Below are 23,562 nucleotides of genomic sequence, written 5' to 3'. Positions count from 1 at the left end.
CTGGAACTGTTTAAGGCCACGATGGACAGGACTTCAAGCATCCTGGTCTAGTGGAATGTGTCTGGGCCCATAGCAAGGGTTGGAACTAGAAGATCTCTAAGGTCCCTTCAAACCCAAACCTTCTATGATTTTATGAGCCCTATATGCTGTATAGTACTATTATAAGAGAACATTGAATTTCACTTTAAAATAATGGGACTACTCATCAAAGTAAAAACATTCTTGATGGAAACCCTGTCCCATAATTTCAGCTCCTCTGCTTAACACAGATGAGAAAAAAATATGTCAAAAATTTTACATGATGTCACCTTGTCTACACTGAATTGTACGGTTCCTGCTTTGGGAAATAAATAATTTTCACTCTCTTCTGATTTTGCAATGAATGCTTTCAACCCATGCAAAAATAGGGTAGAACTATTGTCCAGATCCTAATTATGAAGAGTAAGACCATTTGCATTCACTGGGATGCTGGTAGTGCTCATCATACTTTTTAGCTAGAAAAGACAGTGACCGTAAACACATACAAATAGAGCAGAGAGATTTAACTTTAATGCAGAACTCATTAAACTATTTTCCCCATTTTCTGAGTGCAACTGATCTGTGATTACAGTTGGCAATATATACATATCCAAAGTGATTCTCCAAATGTTTCACACAGACGGCTTTCAGTTGATTCAGTCTTAAACAGCTTTTTCTTTTTTTTTGTGCTGCTGATTTTCAATGTGTTTTTTCAACAAATGTTGTTGGTTTTCAAAGGGTTGTGTTGGTGTTTCTCTTCCTTATATGGTTCTATGCAAGCGTATAAGCAGGACAAAGGCTTAATTGGGTTGGCTGTGGTGTCAATATTTGAAGTGCTGTAGAGACTGTCATCAAGCTTTCATTGTCTGCAGAAAAGGAGAAGAAGGACAACCTTATGATCAAACTAGTGGACTGTGACTCACGATATCAGAGTTCAATTCCTTCATCTAAATGTATTGCAATACAAAAAATCTAAGCCTCATTCTTTAGTTTCCATTTATGGTTGTCTTTACCCATCATCCAGTTGCTTGGTTCAATCCTTTTGTACCACATGAAGGAGGACAGTGGAGGTTAACAGTGAAAGGTTAACGCATTAGGGAACATGCTTTGAAATCAAATGACCTGAATTATTGTTGCGTTGATTAGTATGCAAGAGATATTGTGTGTGAGACAGCATCATCCTAAAACAGCCTCATCTAAGTGAAAGGACACAGAAATATTCACCCCATGGGCATTCTGAAATATTTTTAGCTTCATTGGTATGGAACCAATATCCTTGGGAGCTGGAATTGAATGTTCTTAACGCGAGGCAGAAGAAGCCAGTGCAGCACAATAACGAAATGTGACATGCCATTAGCAGAGTCCCAGTGATTCTTACTTTTCCTTGTTCCCCAAATAAATGTGCATTAGTAACAGAAATTTTCCTTTTAAGACGAAATGATTGAAAAGTAGAGACTATCAGGCCTAGACATCACTGATTTCAGGTGACATAATGGAGTAACCTGACAGAGCTGAACAAAATCGTGTGTGTGCAACAATCATAGATTTTCCAGTTGTAGGGTGTCACTGTTTTTTCCTGAGTTAGTGAAAAGTGAGAGAACAAGGACTGCCAGGGAATAGACATGCTTGATAGCAGGGGAAGGGAATGTCTTAGTTGAGGGAATAGGCAGAGTACCTGATTGCAGACAGGCAAGAGAGAAGAGGAAGAAACCGGAGTGGGATGCTGGTAGTGCTCATCATACTTTTTAGCTAGAAAAGGACTGAAGCAATATGTAAAAGAGAAAATTTCATCTTCGCTGGGTAGAACAGCAGTAGGCTGCCAAAGGCATCAAAAAAAAAAAAAAAAAAGGAAAGAAAAAAGAAAAAAATAAAAAGGAAAAAATATTTAAGGAAGACAGAAGAAAAATCTGGAAAGATGGAGAACTAAATAGCTGATCTGCCCCAAAGAGCCAGTCTTAAGAATCCTCTGACCTAAATTCATACTACCTTGTCTTGGCTTCTATTTGTTTAAAGCAGGAATACTGAGTATTTTTGTAGCTGTTTTCCCCCAGAATGATTTGTTTTATCCAAAGTGCTGGTCAAATCAAAAGCACTAACTCCTTTTCTCCATCACCTCTTTAGACATTTATGACTACAACAATGTCCCTTCAGCTTCCCAGAGAAATGAAACCTTGCACATCAGAGAGTGACAGCTTATTTCTTTCCTGCTGCTTTAACAGCTCAGTGAGCCTTAACAAAGTTGCTCTTTGCTGTACCTGACTTCCTTGCTCTGCCTTAGCATGCTGAAGAGCACCCTTGTTTCCAAAAAACTTGCAATGTGTCATAAATGGAGCTTTTCTTTACTGGCACTGGTAGGAGACAAGAATTAAATGTATTTCTTTTTTTACAGATACCTCTGACCAGTATGGCATACTCTCTCATATCACTGTCATCAAGGCTGCTAACCTCATCTCCAATGCGTACTAGAATTGCAACTGGTTCTGTAATACACAATACACATGAAACAAGAATGACAAGAACTGAACAAGAACCTAGATAAAATTTATTGAAACTTCTTGTTGAAAATTTTTTAAAATAGCTTTACTCCTCAGGCCCATTTTGAAGTTGTGGTGTGGGGTTTTATTTTTTTGTAATTTATTTAGGAGTTTTTTTGCTTTGTAGCACTTTGTTTTTTCAGGGTGGTGAGGCTTTTTGTTTACTTTTTGACTAGTTCTTCTCTTGATTCTTCTCTCAGCTGATTATTTCCCAGTAGGCTTGCATATGAAAGTGACCGTAAACCGCTGCTGTACTTTGACACATATCAGCTGTAATCCATAAAGTTTTAAGTTTTTGAACAAAATAATTAAGTAATTTACAATCATGGCAAAGTAACTTGAAATTTCCTCAGCATTTGTGTGCCATGTGGTATTTTAGATGGATAAACCTATTGTGAATATTTTAAAAGATTTTGTAAAACTGTAAGAACAAGAAAAATACATGTGCACATGTTGCTATGCCAAATGTATTGCAGTTCCATTAAGCTTATCAAAAGTGGCACAAAGCAATAATCAAATTGAGGTCACAACCAAGAATGAATCAATGAGTTCAATGATTTAACTTTCAAATTAATATGCAGGTAATCAAATCAAATTATGAGTTTGACACTATTTTAATTACTTTAAGTTAGTTTTTCTTGGGAAGAATTGAGGAGGAGCTAGATTTCTTTCATCTATGATCTATAGATAAAAATATTTATGGGGTAAGAAAAAAGTTCCCATAAGATGGAAAAGTACTTAATCTAAGTGCAGCTTCTCTCTCTTAACTTTGTTCATCTGAACATTAGATGAAAGGCAAGTTTAAAGTAGTAATATAGTCCTTTTGGGAGTGACAAAGAGAGGCACAAACCAGAGATCTATTCTGCTTTTCTAATCTTAAACATTCAGTTTAGGGCAAGGTGAACTGCCATTGGAAATCTCTCAGTTTGTGCAAAGAGTATGTGCATGATCAGCTTGGTCTGGACAACTATTTCAGGTATGAAAAATCCTGCTTTCGACATCCAACTTTTATTTAATTTTTATGGTTTGGTAAAATTAATCTGGGCCTGAGCGTCTGTTCTGGGCTTAGCCCTTTGACAACACAATTCAGAAAATACAAGTGATGAAGTCCCTTTGTTCATCTTAGCAGAGAGGGACTAGATGAATGCCATTTGAATGTCTCCTCCTTAAATCTCAATGCTACACATTACTGTGGTTCTTATTCCACCCCCTAACTTTAGAACAAAAGAACCTTTTCAAAGAATTCACACAGAGGTGATGGATAAATCATACACATTAACTGCTTTTGAATAACACCATTTTAACCCGAAAAATCTTTTAATTCTGTGCTGTTTACCTTAAGAAAATTATTTAAGGCATTGTTTATGCATGTGCTGACACATGCATATAATTGAAAAAAAATAATAAGGAAGAAAAAATGAAGGCATTTGTCATCACACACAAAGAGACTGAATTCTACTTCATTTCTTCAGAGCTTGCACTCCAATGGATGTTGTTCTTTGTTATCTTTATGTAGACCACAAATTTAATTTCAGGACTGGTAACATTCAGGATATCTGATCAAATGGCAGGTGACTCACGCTGGCTTTACTAGTGATTCAAGCCTTTATTCTTCCCTTTTCTGTTTAATGAAAGGTGGGCAGATTTGACTGTGATTTACAAGAAAAGAGAAAGACCCTTCCTTATGGTGCAAAGATTTTTCTTCACCAGGATGCTATCCTGTCTGCTGTATCCTGTGTGTACTTCTGTGGCTTTGTAGGCAGTTAGGTAGACATGAATCTACATGAAAATGGCTCATCCCCATAGGAGGAAATCTTTAGTGTATGATAAAGAATTCTATGACTTTGTAGGCCTAATATTTGCAAAAGCATCAATATTGATTAGGGACATAAATACTCAGAGCGGATTTATAAGGGGAAATCATCATGTTGGCTGCCTACCTTACCATGATGGATGTTATAGTTGACAAAAACTCGTTGTTTACACAAATATTTAAAATCTGCACATACTGAAAATAATTTTCACATATTTAACACTTAGGGAGTTGGGTACTTACTATTGAATCATACGGGGAAAGGCAGAATGTAATATTGTTTAGCATTAGCCTGGTAAACATTAGGTATTTAAGATACTTTTTTGGGTTCCTTCTACAATCTGTAGAGAGTGATAAACTGCTCTAGAGGGCAATTTGTCCTGCCTAATTTAGACATCTCTCTTATGTGATATAAATTTTCATCTGAAGGAACCTATATTTGTATACTGTGGAGCAGGTCTAGGTAATTAGCTTAGGCTTTGTAGTTATTTTTAAATGGCAAATATATCCAAGAGTTTCTGGCTAAGGCTTCTTCTAAATTTTTTTAATATGTCTTCCTCACACTGAATTTTCCTAGGCATAATTCAAACCTCATCTCACCCTCCTTAGAGATGAACCTAGGTCTGTTTAGGCATCTATATTGCAGACATGTAGTCTTTCAGTAGCCTAGACACCAATTTCTAGTGCCATCTGAGATGCCCCAGGGTATTCCATGTGGCTCTGAGTAGTGCTCCTGTAGCTTGTGTCATTCTGTCAGCATTTCATGCATGATTTGGACACTCCATAGTGTTGCAAATTTCACCATATGTTTGGGCAACTGAACAGAGCCTGTAGGGTGGAAGTCAGCTCCAGATTAAGACATTTAAACTCAGATGCCTGTATGTAGGTGTTTACCTGTGAGTTAAGTGCCTAACCTCCTGCTTTAGTCAATGAAAATTTAATCACTACGCTGGAGCCTGAAAAGCAACTCTGCTGACCCTCTGGCTTTAGCCAGACCTAGGATAAATTGAATTGCTCTAGATTGTACTTCCTATATTGACAAGGGACTTGAAGACCATGGCTGAAAGCCAGACAGAAAGCTTAAGGGCATCTCAGGTAGCACTAGAGGCTTGTGTGAGGACAAATGAATTGACTTAGTCTGTGCTGCTAACAGGAGCTTGGACACTGCTGTACTGTACATGGAGACACAACATGTAGGCATATTATGTTAGCAGTAGTTTTATCTCAAACTGAATCACACCTTGAGGCTGGAGGAGATAAATCCTGTGCTTGATATATGGGCACATGTTTACAGGTATTAGATATTTTACCTCTTTAACGATGAACAGGGAATTGTGTATGCAGAAACATAATTTCTACAGTTTCAGACAGGATGGGCTGGGAAATCACTGGCAGAGCTGGAGTTTATGTGACTTAAGGAACACGACACAGACTTCTGAAACAGTAGACAAAAATCTAATAGACATCAACACAAGTAAAAATGACAGCGTGAAGCTGAAGGCAATTACTGACTTGAAAAAAGATATGAATTTAGTGACTGCACTTGGTGAGGCAGACCCAGCAAAGTCTGTGAGCAGCAGACAGATTGATGCAGATAAATGGTGTGATGACTCTGTGTTGGGAGGAAATACTGAACAAAGAGATTAGGAGGCAGTGAAGAAGCTGAGTAGAAATACATCAGAAAAAGTTATTTTTAAAAGGAGAAAGGTTCCAATTTTGACACAGTGTGGGCTGAGGAAGTTCTATGGACCAACTCTGTGAAAAAAGCAATCATTTCTCATTTATAACCTTTAGCTCATGCACTGTAAAAAGCATTTCCTCTACCCAAATACATAGATCTCCATGTTTATTGCCAATGGTTTTGTTACTTAAGAAAATTTTGGCAAGGGAGGTTGACAAATGCAATTAGCAAATATAGCATAGACTGCTTTATATCAAATATTTTGAGAAAATTGCCCTTGAGGTTAGTGGGGAGAGTCTTGGCTCCCACTAGTAGAGTTGGCTCAGGAAGAATGAAGGAGGTGAAAAAAATGCCAGTCCACAATAACGACCCATCGGGAGTGCCGTATGCTCCATACCGTGTGCTGTCAGGGAACCTTTAATTCCAAGGAAATATGGATATTCATTTGTGTCTTGCATGTGTCAGACACATTGGAGCTGACATTAAAAAATCAAGCTAGGCAAGTGCTGTAGTGTTACATCTTACATTTAAATCATTGTGCTGGCAATAATTTTTTATTTGAGCCTATTGGGGTGTGAAAAATGTCTGGCCAGAAAACTCTTCCATGTCACGGCTCTATTAATAAAAGGAGATGGTAGGGTGACTAAGACTGACAAATTCTGTGCTTAGGTGTCCCATTGTGGGGTTTTTTCTGAGGTGGGGGGAGAGTTAGGATTTTTTAGGGGGACTACTTCATGGTTCTTGCCAGAGAACCTAAAAGAGAACAAATCTTTTTAACAGGCAAAGCAGGGAATTAATTCACTGATTTTTCTTACATGATAGGGTCGTTACATCAGTGCTGGCAGAAAGTGCAGAAAATACCTTATTCATGCTTTGCTTGAGAGTTTCCTATGCTGGGAAACAATTCATGAGAGCCCTGTGCACCTTTCTAATCTCCTGCCTGTGAATGGAACTGGACCAGCACAGGAAAGGGAATTATCATCCAACCCATAAGTTTACTTGCATGTTCTCGATGGCCATTTAGAACTCAGATTTTACAGTATTACCTCCAGTTCTAGGTTGAAACTTCCTACACCTTGTGCCAGATTTTGTACAGGTACACCTAGTATGTTATAACCCAGCCCAACAATTAGTGAGAAAAAGGCAGGTTTATTACAGAAACAGTTAAGAAACTGTGGTATGGAGAAACAATTCTCTTGGACCCTGGCCTAAATTTGTGTCAAAGAAAAGAAAATAATGATATGTCATAGTTGAGTCATATCACTAATATATGTTTCTCATCATTAGATAATAGAGATGCATTGGCAAATCAGTATATCTGAGGTATCATCAGTCAATCACGGTTACCTTATGTGTGATCTTGTCTTCACAAGGTGCTGCTACTCAGCTGTTAACGCCTCTCCTGCTGAGAGGAGATTAGCGGTCCTTTGTAGGACACCAGCAAGGTAGAGACAAAGGGCAGAAATGTAACTAAAACTACATTCCTTAGAGAGACATAATGCAACCTCCTTTGCCTAATTGGACTTTTTCAGTCTGCTTTTGGCTGTTGGTTTCTCTCTTTTGTAACTAGTCAGATGTACACATAGGGACTCATATTTTTCTCTGACCACTGCAACACAGGGAACTAAAAGCCACTTTGAACTGCTGCCACAGCACTTCGTGTTTGGGTTTTGCAGAGCCTCGAGGCTATTCCTTGCAGGAGAAACACAAGCTGAGATTCCTCATGAGTACATGGGGAATGCCTTCCCACAAATATCAGCTGTACTCTGTAATGCTTTGCCCATCTGACAGGAAGAAGCATGAAAATACTGTCTTTAATAGGCATAATTGTGTCACCAAACCCTCCATACACCTAGATTTTGGCAGTAAGAAAGAACTCTTCTTAAATAGCTCATGTCATTGTGGGGAAACTTATCCACACTGGGAAAAGAGCAGCATCTACTTTCCTGTGCAACCAACTCAGCAGCACCTTTTCCACCTAGAAATCTTCTGGGTTTGTATCAACCCAAAGGCTTATATGCACAAACTGAAGCTGAAGAACAAGGAACAAGAAGGACTAGAGGACAAAAAAAAGAATCTAAATGTCCTCCAAACTGTCCTATGCATAATAGTTACATATTTATATAGTTTCATTCCCCTATTTAATTTCTTCCCCCTACAGGCTTGCTAACTAGATGTCCAGCACACTTCATTAGTATTTACCTTCTACTGAGTGCTTCATTAGCCTTGGCATTGTATAGCTGAGGGGAAATAACCCATAAAGTGAAGTTTTGAAATGAAGAATGCTTAGGATGTGATCAATCAAAGAAATAGTTTTATTTAAAGGACCGCAGGAAAAATTGACCTGAATGTTACTCCCAATCAACATAATATCTGGAAATGAAAGGAGGTATGTCTGATTACTGCTATCCTTGCAGTTTTGCTGATAGTGTGATGCTCATGCTCATATCACCTTTTGGTTCTGCTGATGGAGGAGATGTTGCACTGTTATCCCATTTATTGGCAGGAGTAGCTACCGACCTTTGTGTTTTCTGTCAGCAGGTGCTCATTCTTACCATCCATAATGCACAACCCCGTTCCAGGCGTGCACAAGCACGTGCGTTATCATTTCTACTGATGGACTGGCAAAGGCAGCAGGGCATTGCACAGACACACTGTCCTGTGTAATGCCATGCACACTGACACATGGAAATCCTCCATACATGATCCATAGGGGAAGGGATCTATGCGCCGTCACTCTTTGCATGTCCATGATTCCCACTCTTGATGTTGTCTGGGAGGGGAAGTCTGCATGTGTGTGTGTGTGTCCATTTTAGGACATAGGCTCTGTAATGACAGAAGCCAGTGCATGCTCACATTTAATTGATGGCATAACTTACTTTGGAGCAAAATCTGAGATTTTAGTCCCTGCTGACACAAAGAATGGAGAGGAGAAGGCCTGAGAGCACTAAACTGGAAGGGTGTAAAACACCATCTGCAATCCACTGTGAGACTGGGAGTCTTTTCAACTCTGTATCAATTTGCCCTTTCCTCCTCCTGTTCTTTTCCAGAGGACCTCTGGGCAGCAGGGATATCTCATTGTATATGTTTGTTTAGGTTTTTTTTTAGTTTTTAATAATATTGGTCTGATTTTGAATAGAAGTTGTAATTCTAGTAATGACTAATAATGATAAGAATTACACTGTGCAAAACAGTCACTGCTGAAAAGACCTGCAGTCACTGATTAGTGACCACATATGTTCAAACATGGAATTTCCCTTGGTGTTTGAATATTTCCTGCAACTTACTTATACATACATACTCTTTTTTCCTCCCCTTGGACAGCTCAGCTAAATTTCAGTCTTCAGGGGCTTCATAGATAAGCACACAGTTAGCTTTTCACTTCTTTTTTTTATTCTACTTTTCTTATGAGGTATGGCTTAGCTGGTTACTTTGAAGGAAGTGACTTGGAGTTGCACAGGCTTTTTTTTTCAAGAGCATGCCTCTTGTCACTGTTATTGACATGAAATGCTGTGTATTTCAGCACTTAATTGGTGGCTTAATACAATTTCAGTGTTCAGTACCCTGCAATTCTGAGATTCACTTTGGCTGTGTAGAGGAAAATGAGAACATTGGGGACTGCATGTCATTCTTATATCAATAATAGCTGGAAGCTACAGTACCCAGGTCTTAAAACAAAATGATGACACATGAGGCAACTTTGTTTTCTCATCATACAATTCCTTGAACTGTCATGAAATTGTGTGTTGTATGTGCATGGGAGATGTTGCAAAAGCAATGAGGTTCCTGATCCATGCACTTCCCTGTTGATCTTCCTGACACGGGAAGCAGGAGGAAAATAGGATGTTGTACCTCTCTGATGTTCCTCTGGAGGAGGAATATTAAAAAGCTCACATCTTTCTCGGTTAAAAACTGCTTTCTTTGTAAAGATTTAACATTGGATTTCCACTTGTAAAAGGTCTTATATGAACTCAGAGTGATTACTCTTCTTGAAAGGGGTATTCCATGTACAAGTTTAATTTGACCCTTGACATAACTTTGCAACTCAAACAGAAATCACATTAAAGCATATCCTCTGCAAGCCTTCCCTCTGCATAACACAATCAATATTCTTTAATTAAAGGATGATACTATTGATTCTAATTAAGCAAAATTGCCTACCTCATTCATTTACAGTTCATATGTGTTCCTAGAGACAAGATGATTTAGTGCTCTTAATACTGCTTTCCATATACAAGAGAAACACACTTATTTAAAAAAAAAAACACCTCAGCTCCAGCACCTGGTGCTGCACGTGTCATTTTTCTCTTGACGAATGGACAATTTGATGTGTGTAAACATAATTTTAAAATAATAAATTATGTACATAGGCAATACAAATATGTAAACACAGGGTTTTGGAAAATTGAATTAAAAAATTTTGGAATCATTAGATTAATGAAAAAACCTCTGCAGCTTTTAATGACACAGTTTAACACATCTTGGAGATAATACTTTTCACCCCAAATAAGCTGTCAGGAAATAGTTTCTGTGAGGAGTGTGCAAGTATTGCACTCTGAGGTGTGCTAAAGGGAAAGCTTTGTGAGCATATTCATCACTGCATTTGAAAAGAGGAATCTTGGTTATATTGACACAACATGAAATTTAATGTAAACAATGGATGATTATTCTTATTCTTTTTTTATGATGGGAACCAATGTGTAACCAGGGATTAACGACCTTTGGTTCTCTGAAAAGCTACATTTTAATTTTCATTGGGTGATAATTTAAAGAGAGAAATTTAAATTCACTATATATGGGAATATCTGAGTCTTAACACCCAGGACTGGTATGGCCTTAGGTTGCTTTGCTTAATTACACTTTTTAATGTTTTCTTTTTCTTTCCTAGGAAGAGCCATTAGACAGTAATTATAATATTATGATACACGCTGAAAAATATCTTACCTGGGGGCTCCATGTGTGGTTTTGCAGAGGAGATATACTGTGTATCAAAGACTGTGAGAGTAATGGACTTGGAAGACATTAAGAATAGAGCACTTATAAGACAATTTAAAATGAAATAAAAAACCCAAAAGCAATGAACAGCCTGCTGCCATTTAACGAAAGCAGTGAGGTTTGTAAGTGTTAGCTGGTGTACTTGATTTATTTCTGAGATAGATATGATCTGATTTATTTTCCTAGTAACACATCAGATAGGCTTAAAAGAATGGCTGTGGTATAATCTACATTGAAAATTTCAGCAAAGCAAATCTGGAAATTCCCGACAGTGTTTTATTGATACATAATATTTTCCAGACACAGCTGGAGATGACCCTCTGAACCTGATCTTTGTGGACAGAGAAGGACTGGTGGGTGATATGATGACTTGAATTGTCTTGGGTGCAGTGATCATGAAATGGTGGAGTTATCGATCCTCTAATAAGGAGGGGGATGAGCAGAACTGCAGCCTTGGACTTCCAGAGGGCAAATTTTGGCCTATTTAGGAGACCGGTTGAGAGTGTTCTTTGGGAGGCAGCCCTGAGAGGCAAAGAAGTCCAGGAAGGCTGAGAGTGCTGGTCAGCAGTGGCTGAACATGATCCAGTGTGTGCCCAGGTGGCCAAGGAGGCCAATGGCACCCTGGCCTGGATCAGAAATAGTGTGGCCAGCAGGACCAGGGCAGTGACTGTCCCCCTGTACTCAGCACTGGTGAGGCCACACCTCCAATCCTGTGTCCAGTTTTGGGCCCCTCACTGCAAGAAGGCCACTGAGGGGCTGGAGCGTGTCCAGAGAAGGGCAACGGAGCTGGGGAAGGGGCTGGAGCATAAAACTGAAGAGGAGCGGCTGAGGGAGCTGGGGGTGTTTAGCCTGGAGAAAAGGAGGCTCAGGGGGGACCTTATCACTCTCTACACCTCCCGAAAAGGAGGGTGCAGCCAGGTGGGGGTTGGTCTCTTCTCCCAGGTAACAAGTGATACAACAAGAGGAAATGGTCTCAGGTTATGCCAGGGAGGGACGTTAGATTGGATACTAGGAAAAATTTCTTCACACAAAAAGGCTGTTAAGCACTGGAACAGTGGGTTGAGTTACCACCCCTGAAAATGTTTAAAAGAGGTGTAGATGTGGCATTTAGTGAAATATTTTACTGGTAACTTTGCAGTTGCTGGGTTAGTGGTTGGACTCAATGTTCTTAGATGTGTTTTCTAACCTAAATGATTCTATGACTTGAAGCAACACAGTTACTAAGGGTGGGCAAAGTTATGGCAAAGATTTTAGCATAGTTTTTTTAGGCAGACACATGGGATACTGAAATATTGCCAAAAGTTCTGTTTCCATACCAGTGGAAATGGGAAATTTTTTTATACAAGCCTGCTTGACTTACTGATTGTTTGAAATAAGCCTTGATCTTATAGCTAATTTTGCTGAGGGCAAAACTAATAGCTGTGTGGTAGTCAATGAACTACAGATGAATATGTTTCCTGGAGCTAACCATTCAGTGAGGGGATGTGGGTGATTTTATGATTTATGCCCTCTTATTTTAAAAGAAAACCAGAGCAAATGAAAAGCTATATAATACAGTTAGCATACTCAAGCTGCTTCTTTGTTGCAAAAATCCAGCATGAGATATTGTACAGTCTCTCTTCAAGCCATAAACCTACAGGGGTGGATTCTGAAAATAAGACACTGGAGACATGCCAATATTGTCAAAAGTGATCAATCTATTTATATGGCTACTCCTGTTCTTTGGGATGTTGTATGAATAAATGGAAGAAGTAAACAAAGTTAAGAATGATAAGGGATCCTTGGGCCCTAAAGTTGAAATGAAAACACCCTTTGAGGTTATGATTAGCTCTGTTTGAGAGTTCTGGCAGGCTAGTGAGGGAATGCTTGGTTGAGCAGGACTGATAGTAGCACTCACTGGGTTTAACAGATGAAATAAGTCAGGCCGGCTCAGCAGCATGGTGCAACTCACACCCATGCAATTTAATTTTTTCTCCTAGAGACATGACTTTTTCCATATATTCAAGTGAGTGAAAACTGTCATTTGGTCAGTCTGTGCCATCCCTCACTGATACAATGGATGGTCTAGGATTGTGGACTTTGGTCATGACTGTGCCAAAGATCTTGCCAGCAGTTAGCTGGGAAGGATAATCATGCACCAGTGCTTGAAACTGTATGCTCATCCTGTTTATTTTTTTTTAACATAGGAATAATCAAGGTTATCATCTTCTCTTTGCAGTTTTGTCAGTCAATTAAATCAGACAGTAAAGGGTTGATTCTGTTCCCTGCAGAACCTTGGGTAGATTCAAAGAACAACAGATAAAGTGTAGCCACTGAAGAAACGAAAAACAGGGAGCTATTACCAAGAGATCAAGATAAGGGGTAAGGTACCTTGCTATGTAGCAACATGTATCTGCAAGTTTCTACTTATATATAGTCAAATTGTGTCCCCAGATATAGATAACTGAGATAAGCCCTTACACAGGTACAGACCAGCACAGAAAATAAACTGTTTGGTACCTGAACAGTGATACCATCCCTACAGAAAGTGAGAGCATTGGTTTGGAGGAGACAGTGGTGTGCACTAAACTCAAACCCATTTGGCTGATGGCTGCATTTTGTAGCACGGTATCTCATAATATCTCCAATTCCACCTATTCTTTGTTGTCTGCCCTTGTGTCTCCTGGTGCTGCAGCCAGCTATCTGATTCGTGATGAAGAGACTCATGTGGCACTGAATTTCAGTTGTGCATTGATCTTGCCGGGAATTAGTAAGAAAAAAAAAAATCAATTGGAGCATCTTGGTTACCAGCCAAAAAAAAAGGATGTAAGTGACTCATAGTTACTGTATGATGGGTCAGCTTAGCAGGTGCTCTGGATAACTGACATGAGAGAACATAATGGTTATTGGGGAGAGGCAGTGATAGTATTGACAGACACATGGATGCATTTCGGACTGAAAAAGGAAGAAGGAGATTGAGACATCCATGGCCATGCCAGAACCGCTGACTTTTTAACACTTTCTCAATGAGGGTCACTGCATTTTTTCATTGGAAGGCTGGTCTGTGGAGTGAATAGATACCTGATATGTTGCTTTTGATAACCTGTACCAAATGCTTATATGTAACCAGACTGTGACAATTAGAGGATAATTTGTGTAGATGAAACAAAATGTTCAGTGATAAAAATAATACACCAATACAAGCAGTTGGGCTAGGAAAAAAGCCTGTTATATTTTTCATTAATTCAAAAACTTAGAACTTTTTGTTCATTTGTAGATTCATTGTACTAAATCACTCTGAAGTTTGTATATATATACAGTATGTATATATATACAGGCTTGACTTGACATGGCAGGCATAAGGAAGAAGAAAAAAACTGCCAAGGGCAATTTTCTGTTTTCTGGAAAGTATAGATAATGTGCATGCCTAAAGCTTAATCAGACAGTCTGAAAGAAATCAAGTTTCAGACTTCCTTGCTTGCAGAATTGTCTGCTTATGCTGGTGAAAGTGGGCTGTGCCAATCCATTGCACCATGGGCTCACTCTGCTTTGTAATACACTGGGCAGAACCAGGTTTTCTTGTGTACAGTTCCTGCCACACCGCCTGATCTAGTCAGTGGCATCCCTGCTGCAGGCAGAGAGGTTGGGACTAGCTGATCTTTAAGGTCCCTTCCAACCCAGATGATTTTGTGATTCTATGATTCTACGAATACTCAGAAAGTGCATCCACCCTCACTGTACCCTGAAGCAGAGCACACCAAGGACACCCCATGGAGGACTTGGAATCCTCAAAGCTAGGTTTTATTTTGGAACAAGCTATGAGGATGACCCATGAAAAATCTCTTGCTTTATGTCTCCTCCACATCTTGACAGGGCTATTTTCTCCCAAACTTTTCAGTGGTTTCCCATTTTCTGTGGGTACTGCAGTCTCCCTTATGTCTGGGTGTCTCCTCTTCTGTGTCTTTCCCAGAAGCCCAGAGGTTTCTTCTGGCTCAGGATCCTCAGGTACTCTTTGGAAAAGTGCCCTTGTCTTTTCTTCCCAAAGGGTGGCCCCAGGGTGAAGTATCAAGGAAAATGTGTACTTAGTCTACACCAAGCAACAAAGTGTTGCAAGTCAGAAAAACACATCCACCTTCTGTGATGATCCATGGATACATGTATGTGCTACTCTTATACAAGAGAAAAGATATTCTATCTCATTCCAAATGGATTGGGTGTAATTGCCTTAAGGAAAATGTACAGAAATATGTGCTAATATTTATGAGCTATCTCATTTTCTATACAATCTCCATACATACCAATGCTCTAAATAGCAAAACTGCCTGGGAAGTCTGTAGATTTCTATACTGTGTATATCTCACAGCCCCTTGTCTTTTAGGGATAAGATGTAGGTGTGCACCACATCTCTGTGAACCCTGGTTTCCATTAGTAATCAGGTTTTGCACGTGCACTGGAATGGAAGACAATTTTGGGGAGAAACTTTTAACTACTCATAATTGAAATCAACATTTAAACAATATGATGTTGTGTTATTTCGTTTTGGTTTTTTGGTGTTTTTTTTTTTTTAAAGCAAGAACCTTTGTGTTATTATTGGAATACACTGGACCAAATTTATCTGCTGTATAACTCCTTGGTTTCAATAAAATTGCTGAAGGTAGCAAACTGTCCCATTTTTTCCAGCCAAGTGTTGAATTCCAGCCTGTTATGACTTTTCACTTTTCAACTAAGGGTGTTTCTCTCAACAGTAGGCAGGAAATTTTATACTTTGCTTTTCAAGAAACCACTTTGATTTCCATGCAACAGCTGATGACCTGGGATAAGCTTCTAGTCATGTTCTATGTTGGCAATTGCAAGGGCTGTAAAAAAAACAAACAACAACTTTTTGTTTTGCATGAGATTCAGGACAGGAACTGAGTGAGATTTATGCTTGCATTTCACATGGCTCAGTTGAGTTGCTTCATCCTCTAGGCTAAGATACCAGCGTCTCTCAGTGCTTCTCCTTCCGATGCCCCCATGTAACTTGTACCATCATTCACTCACCTCTATCCTCTTTTCCCATCTCCATATTTTGGGAGATGCAAAAGCAAAAGGAAAAGTAGTTTCCTTTACCTCAGCTTTGTTAGACTGGATGTCGGCCCATTTTTTTTCTCTTGTATTTCAGGGTGGAGTAGGAGCTGTCAGAGTATGTCCTCCTTTTATGCTTTTCAGCCACTAGGTGTCTCTAATGCTGTAAAAAATTCAGAAAAAAAGGCATTTGAACCCTGGTAAACAAGGAAAACAAAGTTGGAAGTTGATGCTTGTGGAAACTGTATCTTTGTGCCATGGTTCATTCCTCTTTCCCCTATAAATTATTCTTACTTAAAAAAATTTTTCCCCTTCTTTCCAAAGGCAAAATATTAATGTACTAATTTTTCAAAGGTCCTCCTTCTTTACTAAATTTCCAGCTGGGAAATAGGTAGTCAGCTCTCACACCTGTGCTCTTGGCTCCATTTTTGAAATCGGGCTTGGCTTTTGCAAGGGATCTGAGATTATTTTCCTGTCCAAGTCCAGTGGCATCCCATAGATGTTAACACAGTGATATGCTTGGATATAGAAGCTCCTAAGTGAATTGAAAAGGTCTGTCCTTAGATTTTGTCTATATTTTATGCCTGGCTACTTCTCCTTGAAACAGAGCCAAATTTTTTAGGCCTGAATAATAGGAGATTGGCTCCACAGAACTGAGACAAGGCAGACATTGACTTGGGTTAGTTGCCAACACAGAGGTCTCGGGTGTAATTGGATATGTTGGTTGGCAGATATGATGCAGGACCTATGTTAGACCTCTGTGCTGGAGTGGCAGCTGGTATCCAGACAGCATACTCCAAAACATCTCAAAAGATACTACTTTGTGTGAGCAACCAAGTCCAGTCCAAGACACCTAAACTGAGCACTGGTGTCAGGATTAACTTCACCCAAATTTAGCCATCTAAAGTCTAGTCCAAGCTAATCATTCATCTAGGTTGGGCTCAGCTGCCCACATAAAAAGGGTTTTGTATGATTAGAGGTGGTTCAAGATATTCCACCTGGTCACCCTCTACTGTGTCAGAAGAACTTGCAGGTCCCATGCCGTAACTTCCAGTTCCTTATGGACATCTTATGTACCCTAGGGCTTCTGAAATGAGAGGAAATACATATATGGGCATCTTCCACCAGCTTCCTTTGCAGACAAGGGTGAGAAAAAAAAGGTAAAGTGAGATCCAGAGAGGAGCTCATTTTAAGGAAGGTTTCTTTGATGGTAGAAAGAATTGTTCCATAAAGCTGCCTCTGATTCTCAAATAAGGTAGACCAATTATACATAAATATTTTATAACAGGTACCTAACACTTAGAATCTAGATGGAATGAATCTGCAACAATCTCATATTTCTGAAACCAAAAATCCACCATTAAATATTTCTTGAGACACAACTGTTCTATATATTTTGGCTGTGATATTTCCAGTCTAAATCCCATCTTGTTTGCTTTTACCAACAGACCAATGATCATACCCTATTTTTTCCCCAATATATAAACACAAAGCTACTTAAAAAGTGCCTTGGACCATAGCCAACAGTGAGGGCTGTGTACCTTCAAAGAGCAAGCTGGAATGTCAGCATCTTAGGTGCCCCACATTACATGGAATAAATTAAAGCCAAGAGGGCATAACTTGAAGGTTCAGGGTGAGCAGATTGGAAATGGCTTACCAAGTTAAGTCTCCTGGCCCAGCAAAATTCTGGGAAAATCTGGGACAAGGAAAAGTGAAAGTTTCTCCAATATGTGGTTTCCAAATGGTCAGAAAATTGTCAGTGGCTGACTACTGGTATGCTTTTAGCTGCACAAGAACAGCCTATAGCACAGCACATTTGAACAGAGCAAACCCAAGTTAAGACAGCAACATCCTCGTTCTCCTTTGTCTTCAGGGCAAACTTGTCTGAAAATGAAAAACTGGGGAGCTAGAAACATCTATATGTGGAATTTGATTGCAGGATAGGAAGCACTAATAACAGCTAGCTCCTTTATAAATCAAGTGATATCAAAGTAAGTTGTTTAGCAGCAGGAGTGAGAACGGTTGTCCCACTGCCCTTGCTACAGAGTTCAAAGCCATAGAAGAGGCTGAAGAGAAGGCAGCCTACGGCTGCTGGCTGCTGATGGTGGCTTGGCTACCCTGCTTCCTATCATAATTGTTGTTTGAGGATGTTAATTCCAACCAGTATTTAATAATATGGTTTTTTCTTTATTTAGGTGGTGGTTTTAGTCAACTGACAGAGATGAACAATGGTCATTCAGAGAACCCAATAAACTTTTTCACTCTGGTTTTTGTTCTGGTTTACAAATAAGTTCCTATAAGTACACATAATTGTAATTTACTTGCTTTTTTTCTCTTTTTTTTCTGATTAATATCAAGGACAAGTTCAGATTTTTTTGGCTTATTTTTGATTTAGAGAGAGTGAAATGAGCTTGAAAGGCAGCATGTCTCAGAAGAAGCAGATGCAACAGATCCAACCCTATGAACACAATTTTCTAAACATCTGCTATGACTGTAGAGTACTAAAACCAAAAGTTGAATACATTAACGGCTCAGTACACACAAGAATATGGCTTTCAATCTATTAAAAATTGCACCAAACACAATTACAGAAAATAAGACTCATTTACTACAATAGAACTAGGCCAGGTGTTTTTCCACTAAAAATCTGTGGGAAAAGCTGAAGTGGGGCATAGAACTGACCTCATGTTTTGGTTGTGTGTGCAAAACTGCAGAGAATTCCTTTTGATTACACTTCTGTAAAGGTACTGCAGAATGGAGTTGGAAGCTATAAACTACAGGATATAAAACTACATGACCTGGCACTACCTGGCTTTCAACATCCAGACACTCACATGGAGAGGGAGGGATTACAGCCAGTACCTTATTCCACAGGCTGCACTGGGTAAGAAACTAGAGGAAGTTTGTGGAAAGTTATTTCTCTGTGACTCAGCAGTTTAGATTTTGCCACCCAAAGGCACATGAGTGCTTCCTCTAAACGAGGTATGGTTTCTTGGTTGAACTGCCTAGAAAGAAGACATCTGAAATGGTAGAGAAATGTCCCTTCTGTGTATTTTCCCCTATCTCCTATGTGGGTCTTATCAAATCTCTTGCCTTTGGCACGCGTTCAGATCAAGACCTGAGTTCCTCAGGCTGAACTGTCAGACACGGAGGATGACAGTCCTGCTCTGTTGCTAGTTATGTGCACGACACACTCCAGTCTCTGTATGTGTTCCTGGTTAGCTGTGAAGGCCTCTCTAACCACCATTTGTCCATAATATGTTATAACAGGGAAAGAACAACACCACAGGGAGATAAATGATGCAGGAAACACTGTGCCTGGGATTGCATTAAATGGCATTGGGTCACAATGTATATGAAGCAAATGAAGGAAGAGGCTGGTGCAGAATGGATTATTGTCCTCTAGATTTTAATAAAACCCAGTAACCTTCCTGGAATTTTTTGACCATATAATGTAATACTCCCCTCATACACTCCCTGTACAACACTAGCAATATTACCCATCTCCATTAATCTCAGTACAGATTTTGAAGTAATTTGCTGATCTCACTGGACAAACTTATAGGGGTTCATTTGACATGTAGACATATACCTTGTTGAAGCTAGTTTTCTTGGCTTTCTTCATACTCAGTGGAGAGTAACTGCAAATTATAGCGTGTGATTAATTTTGCCCTAAAACCAATCACATGTATCTGACTTCTTCTCAGTTACTTTAACAGGAGATAGTTTGAGATGACTGGTTCACATGTTCATGACAGTGTTATAAAAGTCTCAGGATAGGTGAAAAGACTACACTTTTTCTGTCAATCACTATGAGGCCTTTAGTAACATTTTGCTTCTTAAAAAATCCTCCAACTCATATTCAGTACAGTTAGTAGAAAGGAGTTGAAATGTCCCCTGGAAGACGAAGTACCTGTGATTTATAGGCAATCCTTAATAGGAAAAATGGCCATATTTCATTTTCTAAAAGAGAAAGATAAATAACTCAATAATACTTGCTGACCATGTTTAATCTAGAGAAGAGCAGACTGAGAGGGGATCTCATCAATGCATACAAATATCTCAAAGTCAGGTACCAAGAGGATGGTGCCAGACTCTTTTTGGTGGTGCCCAGCAATGGGACAAGGAGCAATGACCATAAACTAAAACACAGGAAATTCTACCTCAGCATGAGGAAGAAATTCTTTACACTGAGGATGGCAGCGCACTGGAACAGGCTGCCCAGGGAGGCTCTCCAGAGAGGTTCCAAACCCACCTGGACTCATTCCTGTGTCACCTACTGCACATGACCCTGCCTTGACATAATGATTGGACCGGAAGATCTAGAGAGGTCCCTTTGAACCCTAGCAATTCTGTGATTATGTGATATAAGTCTTAGAAATTATTTATTGTGTATTTTCCCTCTAGTTTTCTTTTTTCTTATTTTTTTCCCCCATGGAAAAGTCTCCTTGATATACCTCCCCTTTTCCATTTCGGCTGAGTTCCACTCTGTACTTCTTTTCCAGATTAATTGCATATTTAGAAGTGAATTTGACGTGGTATAGAGCACTACACACTTAAACATAGTACAGTTTAAAAAATTATTCTGGTGCATTCCCCCAAAACCGTTAAGCCACAGATAAAATCCTGATATTTACAAACAAAATTCACAAGATGACAAGTAATTTTCATGAATTCTGATGAAGAGGTTTTGGGGATTTTCTCCTCAAAGAGAAGAGTGCTAGAGTAAAGGCAACATCAAGCCATCTAATAAAAAATGCATTTTTGCATCTAAAATGTCTTAATTTTTCATAAAAATGTTTTCTAACCTGTGCTTATTTCTACTTCTTAAGAATACTATAATTTTCCTAGGGTCTTTCTTCCTCTCCAAAACATTTGCCAAGTGTCACTGCTGTATGGCAAAGGATTTTTTCTGAGGGCCGGGCACAAGCAGCCAGGGGAGAGAAAGTACAAAGAGATGATGCAAAGGAATGTAATCAGAATTTATTCAGTTGTTTTCTGAATAATGGTCCTTGCTTAAAGGAAATTGCCAGAAGATAAAAAGACTCAATGCAAAACTGGTGACAATATCTTTGAGAAAACCAAGCACAGGTCTCAGGAGATACTTACATTGCTTTGGAGTGGCCATGGATTGGGCTTAAGACAGTTTTTTTTTTTTGTTAGGAAAGATTTACAAGAATGTGTTCCATGATTACTTTTTTTTCATTGCCAGTGCTGGGTTTTTCTCAGGATAAGCCATTCTTGTGGTACTAATTTGCTAGAGTTAGGAATATGCTTTCTCCATCACCTAAAATATATGCCTATAACCAGATGGAAAGGTGAAGAAATGCTGGTGGTTTTTGAGATGGCTTATGCCCTAGGGCAACAAGGAGTCTGGAGGTATCGCTGAAATCATTGGACCAGGACAGGAACGAATCCCTGCTAAGTCAAATGGAAAAAAATAATAACAAAGCTCAAGTGCATCTGGGAACTGTCTTCAGGGGAAATTTCCTTTGCATAGCACTAAATTTCTCTGTCTTGTTTATATTAGCCTGCAAATCCTAATTTCAGCTTGGCTCCAGAAGAATCAGCCTACATTTCTTCATTGTTTCTTTCAACTGCCTTATATATCATACTAGAGTGATATCCAGAAAGAGCCTTTGGTCTTCTTTTTTTTGGGTTTGATTAGCCTAACAAAGGTTGATACAAAAGGCAGCTTTGGAAGAATGAACATAAATGCATGGGGCTTTTCCATTCTCAGGAGACTGTAAGTGATCTCACTACTTTCTCAGGCTCAAATAAGCCTGGCTGGCATTCAAGATAAAAACTCTGAAGATTTTAAAAATTACTGCTAACAGTGTCTCAAATGACCTGTTCAATATCCTTAAAAATTAAGCAGAAGTTGGGACTGAAGGGAGCTGTAATAGGCAACTTAGAGCCTTCATTGTGTTGCACTTCAGAGAAGGGATTTCCAGGTGCATTGCTTTATAACTGGGTGACTGCTGAGAGCACAATCGGTAACAAATTTCAGCTTTTTTCCGCCCTCTGTGTAACACAGTAACTAATCGTTTCACAAAAAGGAAAGTCTTGCTGAGGACTGTAAGCCACTGGGAGTATTAAAGTAACCTTGTGGCTCTGATTAACAGGCTTCCAGATGCTAGATTAATGAGTGGATCTGAAAAGTTTACATCAGCATAAGCTTCACTCTTGCTGAAAGCAGTAAGCATTTTGCTAGTACGCTGCAGTAGAGATGAGTCAAGCCTTAGCATGTGGAAGACCACTTTGCAAAAAAACCTCAATATAACAGCTAGACGCTGAAATGTGTGCTTTTTCCTCCAGCAACAAAGCCTCTGCAGGATGAGATAAATCCCCTTTGGCTGCTAATTTTGGTCTCAGAAGTGCAGTGTGTTGTATGGCTGTTTCATTTACGGCTGTATGGTCGAGAAGAATGGTTTCACAGAAATAAACAAACAAACAAAACTGCCCAAAAACCCTAATGAGCAAAGATAATAGATTCTGCTTAGTAGTGGTGAGAAACTTGCTTTGCTCCATCTCCTTCCTTTCATGCTGGAAAAGACCTCAGTAAAGCAAAATGCTGACTTTGAAAGGAAGCAATATACCCTAAACATAGACACTTCTGAAAGATGCTGGACAAGATGTTTCTAGAAAAGGATGACAGGAGGCGACAGCAGGGAAGACTGTATAGGGTTGCAACAAAATTAATCTTATCCTTTTCTACTTGATCATGCTATAGGAGAGCTCTCATCTGAACATATGTAGTGGTTTGGTCCAAAATACTCATTACTGTTTATCTGCTGTGAGATAAGAATTAGGAGAAATGCAAAACAGGCACCAAACTTGAAAGAATATAAAGAAGTTTATTAACAGACCTAAAAGAAGAAAAAAAAAAAAGAAAAAAAATTATACCACCTTCAGAACCCTCCTCCTCCCCCCACCTTCCTCCCTTCTCCCACTGACAATGTTCAAAGACAACCCTTCAGATGTTCAGTCTGTTTACCACTTCCATAATAACCTTGTTCAGTCCATTTAGAAAGAGAAGTCTCTTCTTGCTCATGCTATGAAAACATTATCACAACGAGACAGCCGCCCACTTCCAAATATTGTTCAGTCCATTTAGGAAGAGGAGTCTCTCTGCCTGCGTGTGAGTCCTTTCCCCCGACTTGCAGCTTTTCCCGCAACTGCTTTTGAGGGTCCACTCTTGAAGTTTTTTGGGGTACAATTTTAAGGTTGAGCCGTTCAGAAACAAAAACAGAGGCCCTTCTCCTTCCCTGGGAGCAAAGGGTCTTCATCATCTTCGCCTCTAGGACTATCTCTGGGAGCATCTCTAGGGACTGAGGTTTTCTCCTTTCCCATTTGGAGCAAAAAGTCCTCATCTGGTCCATCTCTACGGACTGAGGTTTTCTCCTTTCCCGTTTGGAGCAAAAGTCCTCATCTGGTTCATCTCTACAGACTGAGGCTTTCTCCTTTCCCGTTTGGAG

General features: G+C 39.4%; 1 long non-coding RNA gene across 1 annotated transcript in view; it reads right to left on the bottom strand.

Annotated features, from left to right (window-relative positions):
* Positions 1 to 473: 473 nt before the first annotated feature.
* Positions 474 to 23,562, bottom strand: part of LOC108447065 — a 25,993-nt gene continuing 2,904 nt past the window's right edge. The window contains exons 2-3 of the long non-coding RNA XR_001862449.1: positions 16,130 to 16,247; positions 474 to 884 (exon numbers count right to left, since the gene is read on the bottom strand). This is a non-coding gene — a long non-coding RNA (uncharacterized LOC108447065). The remainder of the gene's footprint in view (positions 885 to 16,129; positions 16,248 to 23,562) is intronic.

The sequence above is a fragment of the Corvus brachyrhynchos genome, unplaced genomic scaffold, assembly GCF_000691975.1.
Source record: "Corvus brachyrhynchos isolate BGI_N302 unplaced genomic scaffold, ASM69197v1 scaffold44, whole genome shotgun sequence".
NCBI classification, from domain to species: Eukaryota; Metazoa; Chordata; class Aves; order Passeriformes; family Corvidae; genus Corvus; species Corvus brachyrhynchos.
The sequence above is the reverse complement of the archived record's forward strand: the minus strand, read 5'-3'. Positions and strand labels throughout refer to the sequence as shown.